Raw genomic sequence first — 10,596 nt, forward strand, 5'->3', positions numbered from 1 at the left:
ACTTGATTGGCCAGGACCTGCTGGAGGTGTATGTCAGTATGCTTCTGGCAGGTACCAGGAGTGAATCCATGAGGAAAGGCATCATCACCCTCATCTACAAGCAGAAGTGGGAGAGGGAGGAAATTAGAAATTGGAGACCAATCTCACTGTTAAACACAGACTACAAAATCTTGTCAAAGGTCATCGCCAACCGGGTCAGGTCTGCTCTGGGGTCGGTGATTCACCCTGACCAAACCTGTGCTGTACCGGGCAGGAAGATCGCTGAGAAACTTGCACTCCTCAGGGATACGATTGCCTACGTGCAGGACAGGGGGTGGACACCTGCCTGATCAGCCTGGACCAGGAGAAAGCCTTTGACAGGATATCACACACGTATATGAGAGATGTTCTCTCCAAAATGGGCTTTGGAGAGGGAATCTGAAATTGGATCAGACTGCTATACACCAACATTGTCAGTGCAGTCTCAATCAATGGGTGGGAATCATATAGCTTCCCTGTAAGATCTGGAGTCAGGCAGGGCTGCCCTCTGCCTCCTGCCTTGTTTGTGTGTTGCATAGAGCCATTTGCCGAATCCATCAGGAAGGATGCGAGCCTGAGAGGGGTGACTATTCCTGGCACTGGGGGGCCTGCAGATTAAGGCCTCCCTCTACATGGATGACGTCGCTGTTTTCTGCTCGGATCCATGTCCGTGCACAGACTCATGTGCATCTGTGACCAGTTCGAGTGGGCCTCGGGGGTCAAGGTAAACCGAGGCAAGAGCGAGGCCATGCTCTTTGGGAACTGGCCTGACCAATCCTTTATCGCCTTCACCGTCAGAACTGACCACCTGAAGGTGCTGGGTATTTGGTTCGGTGGAGCTGGGGTGTGCGCCAAGACCTGGGAGGAGTGGTTCAGGAAAATGAGGCAGAAACTAGGAAGATGGGAGCAACGGTCTCTCTCCATCGCCGGGAAAAACCTGGTCACCAGGTGTGAAGTACTCTCAGTATTATTATATGTAGCACAGGTCTGGCCTATCCTCAGAACCTGTGCCGCCGCAGTCACCCGGGCCATCTTCCACTTCATATGGAGATCAAAGATGGACCGGTCCGAAGGTTCACAATGTACAAAGACCTGGGCAATGGGGGAAAAACACGCCCAATGCCACCCTCACCCTGATGGCCACAGGGGCTGCATCAAGCTGTGTGTGGATCCCCGATACGCAAACACCAAGTGTCACAACATACTGAGGCTCTACCTGTCCCTGGTGTTGCGAAGGATGGGCCTGGCCTCCTTGCCGTGGAATGCTCCGAGCAGTTGGACCATTCCGTACCACCTGTCCTTCATGGAGAAATTTATGAAGAAAAACACCTTTGACCACAAGTCCATCAGCATGTCGTGTCCTTGAGATCCTTTGGGAAAAGGAGAGGGCGGATCCTATCGAGCGGTTCCCTGGGCAGACTGTCAAAGTCATTTGGCAGAATGCCTCATCGCCAGAACTTTCCAACAAGCACCAAGACATGGCTTGGCTGGTGGTGAGAAGGGCTCTGCCTGTGAGATCCTTTATGCACGCCCGGACTCTCTGCTGCACCACACGCTGCCCTCGAAGCGGCTGCGGGGGGGACGAGACTGTCACACACTTCCTTCTGGAATGTGCCTACGCAGAAGAAGTCTGGAGAGGAATGCAGTGGTGTTTGTCGAGGTTCGTCCCGAGCAGCGCCATGACGCGGGTCTCCATGCTCTACGGCCTGTTCCCTGGGACACACACCGAGACGAACATCAACTGTGCCTGGAGGATCATCAACTCGGTGAAGGACGCTGTCTGGGCGGTCCGAAACCTGTTGATCTTCCAACCAATGGAGTTGACCCCGACTGAGTGTTGCAGACTGGCACATTCCAAGGTCCAGGACTACGTGTTGAGGGATGCGCTGAAGCTTGGGCCAGCTGCTACCAAGGCACGGTGGGGAAAAACCACCATGTAACGTCTGCCTGTCTAAGCACAGGGGGCCGACGCAGTTCGGGGGCTCCGCTGACCCCCCCCAGCTAAATATGTGGAGAGTAATCATATAGACCTGCGTATATGAATGATTACTCTGTCTCTGCAAAGAAATGGAATGTTTACATATGTATGGCATGACCAATTTTACAGATCATCAAAATATTTTATGAATAAAGTATATTTTTGAAATAAAACAATATCGTTACTTGCTTTGTACTAAATTTAAACAGTCTAGTCTTCTGGGAAAATGACTAATGGGAAAGGTGGTCCGCAGTTCTCAGCAGGTAGGAACCCCTCCCCCACCCCACCCCCAGCTGCAGCAGAGGCATCCGTAGCCGCCCTGGGGGACTTACCTACGGTGGCCAGCCTCGTGGAAGTAATTTCCAAACTTGACACGAAGATCGACTCCTTCATCGAAGATGTCCCGGAGCAGATGGAATTTACTCTCGGTTGCGCTACAAAAGTACAACCGAGACATCGACGAAATCGAGCGCCGAATCGGAGGGGCGGAGCTAAAGGCCACGACCTCCGAGACTACCGCAAATCAGCCGTGGGTTGGGTCCGGAATCTCGAACAGTGAGTCCGGACCTTAGAAAATCACTTAGGAAAAAACGACCTTTCTCGAGGTCGTCGAAAAAATATTCATTGGCTGAGCCTTCCCGAACAGGAAGAAGGAGGCCAGCTTACAGCATTCCTCGAGCAGGGGCTTCCACAGCTGTTAAATTTGGAGGCTGGATCAGGCCAGGTAAGGGTGGAATGGGCCTGCCATGTTGCAATGAGCGGGCCCGGCTCGAACCAGCACCACCACCTGGTCCTGTTCCAGCTGCAGAGCTACACGGAGAGGCAGATGCTCTTAGAAGCTTCCAGAAATCTTGGGAAAGATCCCCAAGCCATGATTTACAAAGGATCCAAGATTATGCTATTCCAGGACTTCTCCCCAGCTTTGGTCTGAAAGAGGAAGGCGGTTGATGAAGCAAAGAAGCGTTTAAGGGGCTTAAACATCCAGCAATCCCTGCGCTACACAGCAACGCTACGTTTTGGCCATGAAGAGTCCGTGCACAACTTCGGATCACTGGAGAAGGCCAAGGAATTTCTGGACTCTTTTAGATAAATTGTAAGAGTTAGTTTGAGTGGTGAATGATGTTGTTCTGCCCTCCCCCCACCCAGGTTCATCCTTTTTTTTTCTTTTATTACCTTATTGTTTAATATTATCTCCGGGGGGTGGGGAGAGGGGTTTATTTATTTGTTCTTCACTTAGCGATTCTCCCCCCTTAGGCCGGGCGGTCTAGATAATGTAGGTGGGGGAGGTGGTTACCTTATCCTATTTTATCTCTGTCTTTAAGAGAGGGGCTGTTTTCCCCAGTTATTTCGTATTACTAAATTTAATTATTATTTGCTGAGACTGTAATTTTATACTTATATATGTTCATACATGGTATTAACATTACCAAATATATCTAGGTGTTGGTGTGGGTGTGGATGGGGTACTCACTGTTAACTTTAGCTTTATAGTATATTTGAATTTTCTTTATTCTATCGTGGGGTTCACTGGTTGGGAGAGGATATGATGGGCTTTCGGAAAGGAAGTGATTCTCCCTGGGAACAAGGGGGAAAATCTCTATTTAAATATGATTTATGTTTTTTCTATTTAGAAATAGTTTTTTATTATTTGTTCTATGCTTGAGATGTTTTGGATGGGGTTTCTTCTCTCAAGGGGTCTCGGACTTGCCCGGATGATTATGGTTAGTCATTCCATTAAATGGTGTACCTGGAATATCAAGGGGAGTAATTCACCAATCAAAAGGAAGAAAATATTATCAAACCTCAAGAAAGAAGGGATTGATATAGCTCTCCTACAGGAGACACATTTATTGGATAAAGAACACTTGAAATTACGACAAGGTGGATTTGATCAGGCCTTCTTTTCTTCCTCCAGCTCAAAAAGTAGGGGAGTTGTCATCCTTATTCGGAAGAATCTCCCTTTCAAAATCCTAAATCAGATCAAAGACGAATCTGGACGATATATTTTAATTAAAGCCCTTATAAATGGAGAGGAATATGGGATCTTAAATCTATATTGTTCCTCGACACATCCTTTTAAATTTATAATGGAAGCCTTCTCCAAACTGATGGCTCTTGGTGCTCGTCATACAATTATAGGGGGAGACTTTAATTGTATTATGTACCCGGAAATAGGTAGGATTCCCAAGAGTACTGCAGGAGTATCCCCCAGATCCAGACAATTGGTGGATTTGAAAAAGAATTAGGATGAGTAGATGTGTGGAGATGCCTTCACCCACAGGGCAGAGATTTTTCTTTTTACTCCAATCCACATAAATGTCACACCAGAATTGATTTTTTTTGCCCCCTCAATTTTTTAAAATTCCATATCATCCTGTAAAATAGGTAGTATAACAATTTCTGATCACGCTGCTGTATATATGGAAATCAAGGCGAGGAACAATGAGACATCACCCCGGCATTGGCGTATGGATCCCTTCCTGATGAAGGATAGTAAATTTGTAAAGTACTTCTCTCAAGAATTTAAAACTTTTTTGGAAATTAATTCAGATACGGCTAGCAACCCATCAATGATGTGGGAGACCATCAAAGCTTATGCTCAAGGTTTGATCATTTCATACTCAGCGACCCAGAAATAATTAAAGGGAGAACAACAGCGTTTGCTTGAAGCTCGCTTAAAAGCAGCTGAAACAACATACGCTGACAGACCTTCTATTATCAAATTACGAAGGATTACGGCCCTTAGGGCAGCTCTAAACACCACGCTTATCAATCGGCTAAGAGGGAAATATTATTTGCAAAACAAAGGTTATATGAATTTGCCGATAAATCTGGTAGATACTTAGCATTTCTTGCAAAGAAAAAAAGGCCCCTCAAACTACCACATCTATCAAGGAAAGTGCGGGTACTCTGACTCATGATCACAAAAGGATTAACGCAATCTTCAGAAAATTTTATTCTGATTTATATAAATCGCAGGATTGCGAAGATAGAGCTAGGAGGATGCAGTCATTTTTTAAAAACTTGACCTTTCCAGACCTAACTCCGGAACAGGTATCGGTCCTGAATGTTCCCCTAACAGTCCAAGAAATGCTTGATGCAATCAGGCAACTTCAGAGCGGTAAGGCACCTGGCCCAGATGGATTTCAAGCTGAATTCTATAAAGAATTTACAGGAATACTGGCTGGTCCACTTATGGACATGTATAACTACGCATATAGTCAGGGCTGTCTCCCGCCTTCGCTGAAAGAGGCGAATATTTCCCTTATTCTCAAAAAAGGAAAGGACCCAGAAGATTGCGCGTCATACAGCCCAATATCCTTGCTAAATGTAGATTTTAAAATCCTTTCTAAAACGTTAGCATTGAGGCTAGAAAGGGTATTGCCATACATCAGAAAGGAGGATTAGATGGGGTTTATTAAGGGCTGTAGATCATCCAATAACACTAGAAGGGTTTTGAATATGATTCAAGCCTGCCATCAGGGAAAAATACCGGGAGTAGTAATCTCATTAGATGCGGAGAAGGCATTCGACAGGGTTGAATGGTCATACCTGTTTTACACATTGGAAAGGTGTTTGCCAAATGGGTCTCAACACGTATAATGATCCCAAAGCAATTGTGATTACCAATGGACTAGGCTCGGATAGCTTCAGTGTGGATAGGGGCTACCGTCAGGGATGTCCTCTCTCACCGTTACTATTAACGCTAACAATTGAACCACTAGCAGAAGCTATACAGGCTGACCCTAATATAACAGCCCCGAGGATTGGTACAGGTAAACATAAAATTACCCTTTATGCAGATGATGTTCTCTTATTCCTCAGTGTTCCCCTGATGTCCGTGTTTCGCTCAATCCAAATTATTAATATATTTATTGCATTTTCAGGCTATAAAATTCATTTTTCAAAATCGGAGGCTATGCCAATGGGCAGCCTCGCTAGTATATCCCACCTTTCGGACGGATCCCACTTTCCCTTTCGGTTGTCCCTGGAGGGTTTCTTATATTTAGGTATTTTTATCACCCCAGTATTTGGCCAGCTATACAAGGCTAACTTTGTGCACTTACTGGTTAGGCAGAATAGCACTAATTAAAATGAATGCCCTGCCCTGTCTCCTATACCCCATGAGAATGCTCCCGGTGATGCTGCCGAGACTGGCACTACGCAAATTGTATGGCTGGCTGGGTTCCTTCATCTGGAATCATTAAGCTGAAGAAGCTACAGCTTCCATAGGCAAGGGAGGACTGGATTTTCCAGATTTTAGTAAATATCAGTTAAGTTCCCTATTAAGCTACATAGCCGATTGGGTCTTGTCTGATCCACAATCAATCTGGCTGGACATCGAGGCTTCTCAAGTAAAATGCCCACTTATTAACCTTTTATTTTCAGACAAGAGGAAAATCATTACGGACCACTGTAAAAACCCTATAGTACTAAACACAATTAAAGCTTGGAATATAATGCAGCAAAATGAGGGCAATTCACATAAAACATCCCCCTATACTCAGATAGTGGGGGCATGGGGGTTTCAACCGGGGCTTACAGATGCCACATTCAAACTCTGGAGATCCAGGGGTATCTCCTGTTTGGGGGATCTGTTTAAGGAAGGGGTCCTGATGTCTTTTGAACAGCTGCATCAGAAATTTGGATTACCTAATGGTGATCTCTTTCGATACTTACAAATTCGAGATTACATACAGAAGAAGACTACGCTATTAGATAGTCTTTATAAATCAAACAGAGAGTGTTATGGCCATGGGGGTACCTTCGGTCAGCACTCTATCATTTATTACATGATGAAGTATCGGAAGATATGGACAATTTGCTTAAAACATGGGATCAGGATTTGGGGCTGGAAATCTCCATAGAAATGGGGAATGACATTTGGGAAAATGCCAGAAAAATCTTCATCTGCAACAGAAGCCAGGTCATTCAGTTGAAGATACTTCACAGGGCCCATATAGCATCGGACCGATTGGCAAAACTTAAGGCAGGAGCATCTCCAGTATGTCCCAAATGTAAAACAGAGGTGGGCACTCTTGGACACTGCTTATGGACTGTCATAAGATCCATAAATATTGGACTAAAGTAGCAAATGCCCTGAGAGAAATCTTGGGAACGGAAATTAGAGTGGATCCAGCATCTCTCCTTTTGGGCTTTTCGAGTTTGCCTTCCCTGGATGTGCACGGGAAGAGATTATTTTCCATTCTCTCTTTCTGTGCAAGGAAAAATATTTTGGTAAACTGGGTGGCTGAGGGCCCACCTGGACTTTCGAATTGGCACAGAATAATCATGGAATGTATTCCCCATGACTTCCTTACAAACATGGTGCACCAAAAAACCGAATTATTCTATAAAATATGGCAGCCCTTCTTGAATTACACAGATACAGATATTTCGGCCATTCTATCAAGGGCTTTTATCTAATTGAGACAATGACCCTGGCTGGTCCGGGGCCCCTTGGGAGAGGAATCCTGCATGAATACAGGTTTTGTTACGATCTGATGTTAACGCATTCCGAGCATGTACTTTACTATTAATTTCTGTGTTATCTGTCGTTTCTTCTTTTCTTGAGTAATGTAAGAGATTTAATCATACACTCTGGTTAGTTGTAGGTTTGTAGTTAGTTGAGTTTTGTCTTGTTTTTCTTTTTGGTATCTCTTCTTTTGTTTGACAGATTTTGGCTATTATTTATTTAAGATTTAATTGTATATCAATGTTTATACTTGGGGTTTTTATAATTTGTAAACTTGTAAAAACGTTAAATTTCCAATAAAAATATCTATTAAAAAAAAGTATATAAGTCCTGCTCTGATTTGCCTTTCCAAAATGCAGCACCTCACATTTCGCTAAATTAAACTCCATCTGCCACTCCTCTTAGCCCATCTGATCAAAGTCATGTTGTACCCTGAGGTAACCTTCTTGGCTCTCCACTGCACCCCTAACTTGCCAAAGCTATCCCCCCTTTTTGCCCTCATGATTTCCCTCTTAAGTGTACTCCTACTGACTTTACATTTTTCTAGGGATTCACTTTATCTCTATGCCTAACATATGCTTTTTTTCTGTCCAAAATCTCAATTTCTCTTGTTATCCAGCACTCCCTGCACCTACCATCCTTGCCCTTCACCCTAACATATCTTGTTTTGAAAATTTGCATATATAAGTATGAGGTTTCATTGCTTCAGATTTTAATTACAGTTGTAGGTTTAATATTTTAATTGCTTCTGTATCTTTATCTCTCTCTTATAATCCTAAACTTTCTTTTTCCCTCTATTTCATTTTCTGTACATGATTTTACATTGAATTAAATCCTCTAACTTTTTTTGGTTCTTCTATCTGAATAGTTACTGTTAGACCTCTTGACGTAAATCCTAGATTTGTCTGTGAAGGATGACCCACTGTTTCAGTTTTTGAATGTGTTTCTCCCAGATTTCTCACCATAGCCCACATCATTCGAGGCCCTACAAGATTCCATCTCATGTGAAAAATCAATCCAGGGTGAAATCTAGGATCAAACATATCCAGTATCACCATCAGCTGGGATCCCGACAGGACAGAATCTCAAAGCAAACTTAAACATTTAAACTAAAATGTGGTTTTGGGAGTTAATACACTCCGACCCCTAGTATATGCTATTAGCTCCCTCTCCAGGGACAACTGGATATGACATAGCCAGGGAAGAGGGGTAGACTGTCAACTCTAATGGCCCCTTCCAGGGCCCACTGGTAGGCCCAGGAACAGAACCATAACAACATCCCCTGACTTGTTAGCCCCTCCCCACAGCAGAAGAAGCATAGAGTTGAAGTACAAACAAAATTTTTAGGTCACTTCTTTAACTAAAATATCTATTGCCTTGGGCACTCAGGGTAGGCATGATCCATAGACTCTGGATTTTCTCTATCTATGTGCTAAGCATTTTCAATCAACCTGTTTAGACACATTTGGTGGTACACTGGTGTGGCAAGTGGGGCTTGAATTTGGATCTTCTGCCCTGGAGATATTGATAACATCACTGCACCATGAGACTTTTTCTACATGTTTTCTCTTTTTTCCAATATTCTACATGCTTTCTACACAATTGAACAATGCATTCACCAGTGTATCTGAACAATTTAATTAACACACCATTAAAATTATTCTACTTTTTATTATCCCCGGTCAACATTACACCAGAATGCTGCATTATTGTGCACAAGGCATTCCACTGCATTTTCTGAAGTGGATACACGTGTTTTTACAGGGACTACATATTCATTCTGCTAAGTGCAGTGCCTTAATTGCAAAAACCAGCAAATGTTAGGGTTAACTTGAGGCTCAGTGGTTTGTATGTAATGTGGGATGGAAGGCATTGGATCAAAGCCACTTGACTGCAAGCTCCAAACATAATAACAGAACCATGACTCATTGCTTGAAAATGCAAAGATTCATAGCAATGTTCTTCAACCACATACTTGTTAGTGTGAGTGACAGCCATTTTGTTTCTTAACTGAACAAACAATTTCAGCTCACAAGGACTGATAATCCTGGTGCCAAGTAAAAGCTCAGAAACAGCAGAACTACAGAAAAGAAAACAATCTTGTGAAGAGTAGGTTAAATGTCAAACTGCAGAAATTTTGAAAGTGTTTAGCAAACTAACCACAGCAGAATGGTTTCTTTCTTAGTCTCTTTCCAGCTGTGCTCTTTCTATTAGCAGCTAAAATCCCTTAGTTTCAGGCTCACGCCACATCCAACTGCTCCCTGTAATGTCGTACTTGATTCTAAGCAGAGTTTCTAGCCTCCAAAACCTCTCTATCACCAAGATGTAGTGATTGTAATGAGGTCAGCCAGGTGGACCAATAGAATATGAGTTCTCTGATTGGGGCTATTAACCTGGCTGAGAGATAAGAACAGGAGTGTTACGGAGGAGGGAGGGCAGGTCTGAAGACCTCCTCGTCGGTCTGCTCCTGGGCCTGGCCAAACTGACCATAAACAGGTCCAGGCAGCGGGCCGTGGAGGGGGTCGTTAGTGCCGACTGCCTGCTCCTCTTCCGCGGTTACGTTAGAGCCCGGGTGTCCTTGGAGAAGGAGCACGTGGTCTCCACCAACACTCTGGAATTGTTCAGGGAGAGTTGGGCACCGCAGGGAGTGGAGTGCATTATTTCCCCCTCCAACTCTATTTTGATTTAGTCCCTACCCTCCCCTTCACTGTTTGATCACACAGCATTGCCCTTTGACGTGAAGGGCACTGCTTGTCACTGGCCACTCGGGTGTTTCCTTTCTTCCTGGTGCTGGAAATTTGAATAAAGATTCGTGCACCTTGTGTCTTTCACTGTAAAAAAAAAGAACAGGAGTGTTTCACTGTGTCTCACACCTGCACACACACCAAAAAAAAGAAAAAAAAGAACAGGAGTGTCAGGCGTCCTGTTCACTCTTAGAGTTGACTGTGAAGGAGCTGGATCAGTGTTAGGGACTTTCCACATGTAAATAAAGGGTGACTTTGTGATGGGATACTGGCCACTGTGGAGTCATTTCAACCACCTGCTTCCTCCTTCATATCAGCATGTGTCTCTGTCCCCTACACAGTCTTTCTATTGCTGAAACCTTCATCAATGTTTTCATTAC

The sequence above is a fragment of the Chiloscyllium plagiosum genome, chromosome 4, assembly GCF_004010195.1.
Source record: "Chiloscyllium plagiosum isolate BGI_BamShark_2017 chromosome 4, ASM401019v2, whole genome shotgun sequence".
NCBI lineage: Eukaryota > Metazoa > Chordata > Chondrichthyes > Orectolobiformes > Hemiscylliidae > Chiloscyllium > Chiloscyllium plagiosum.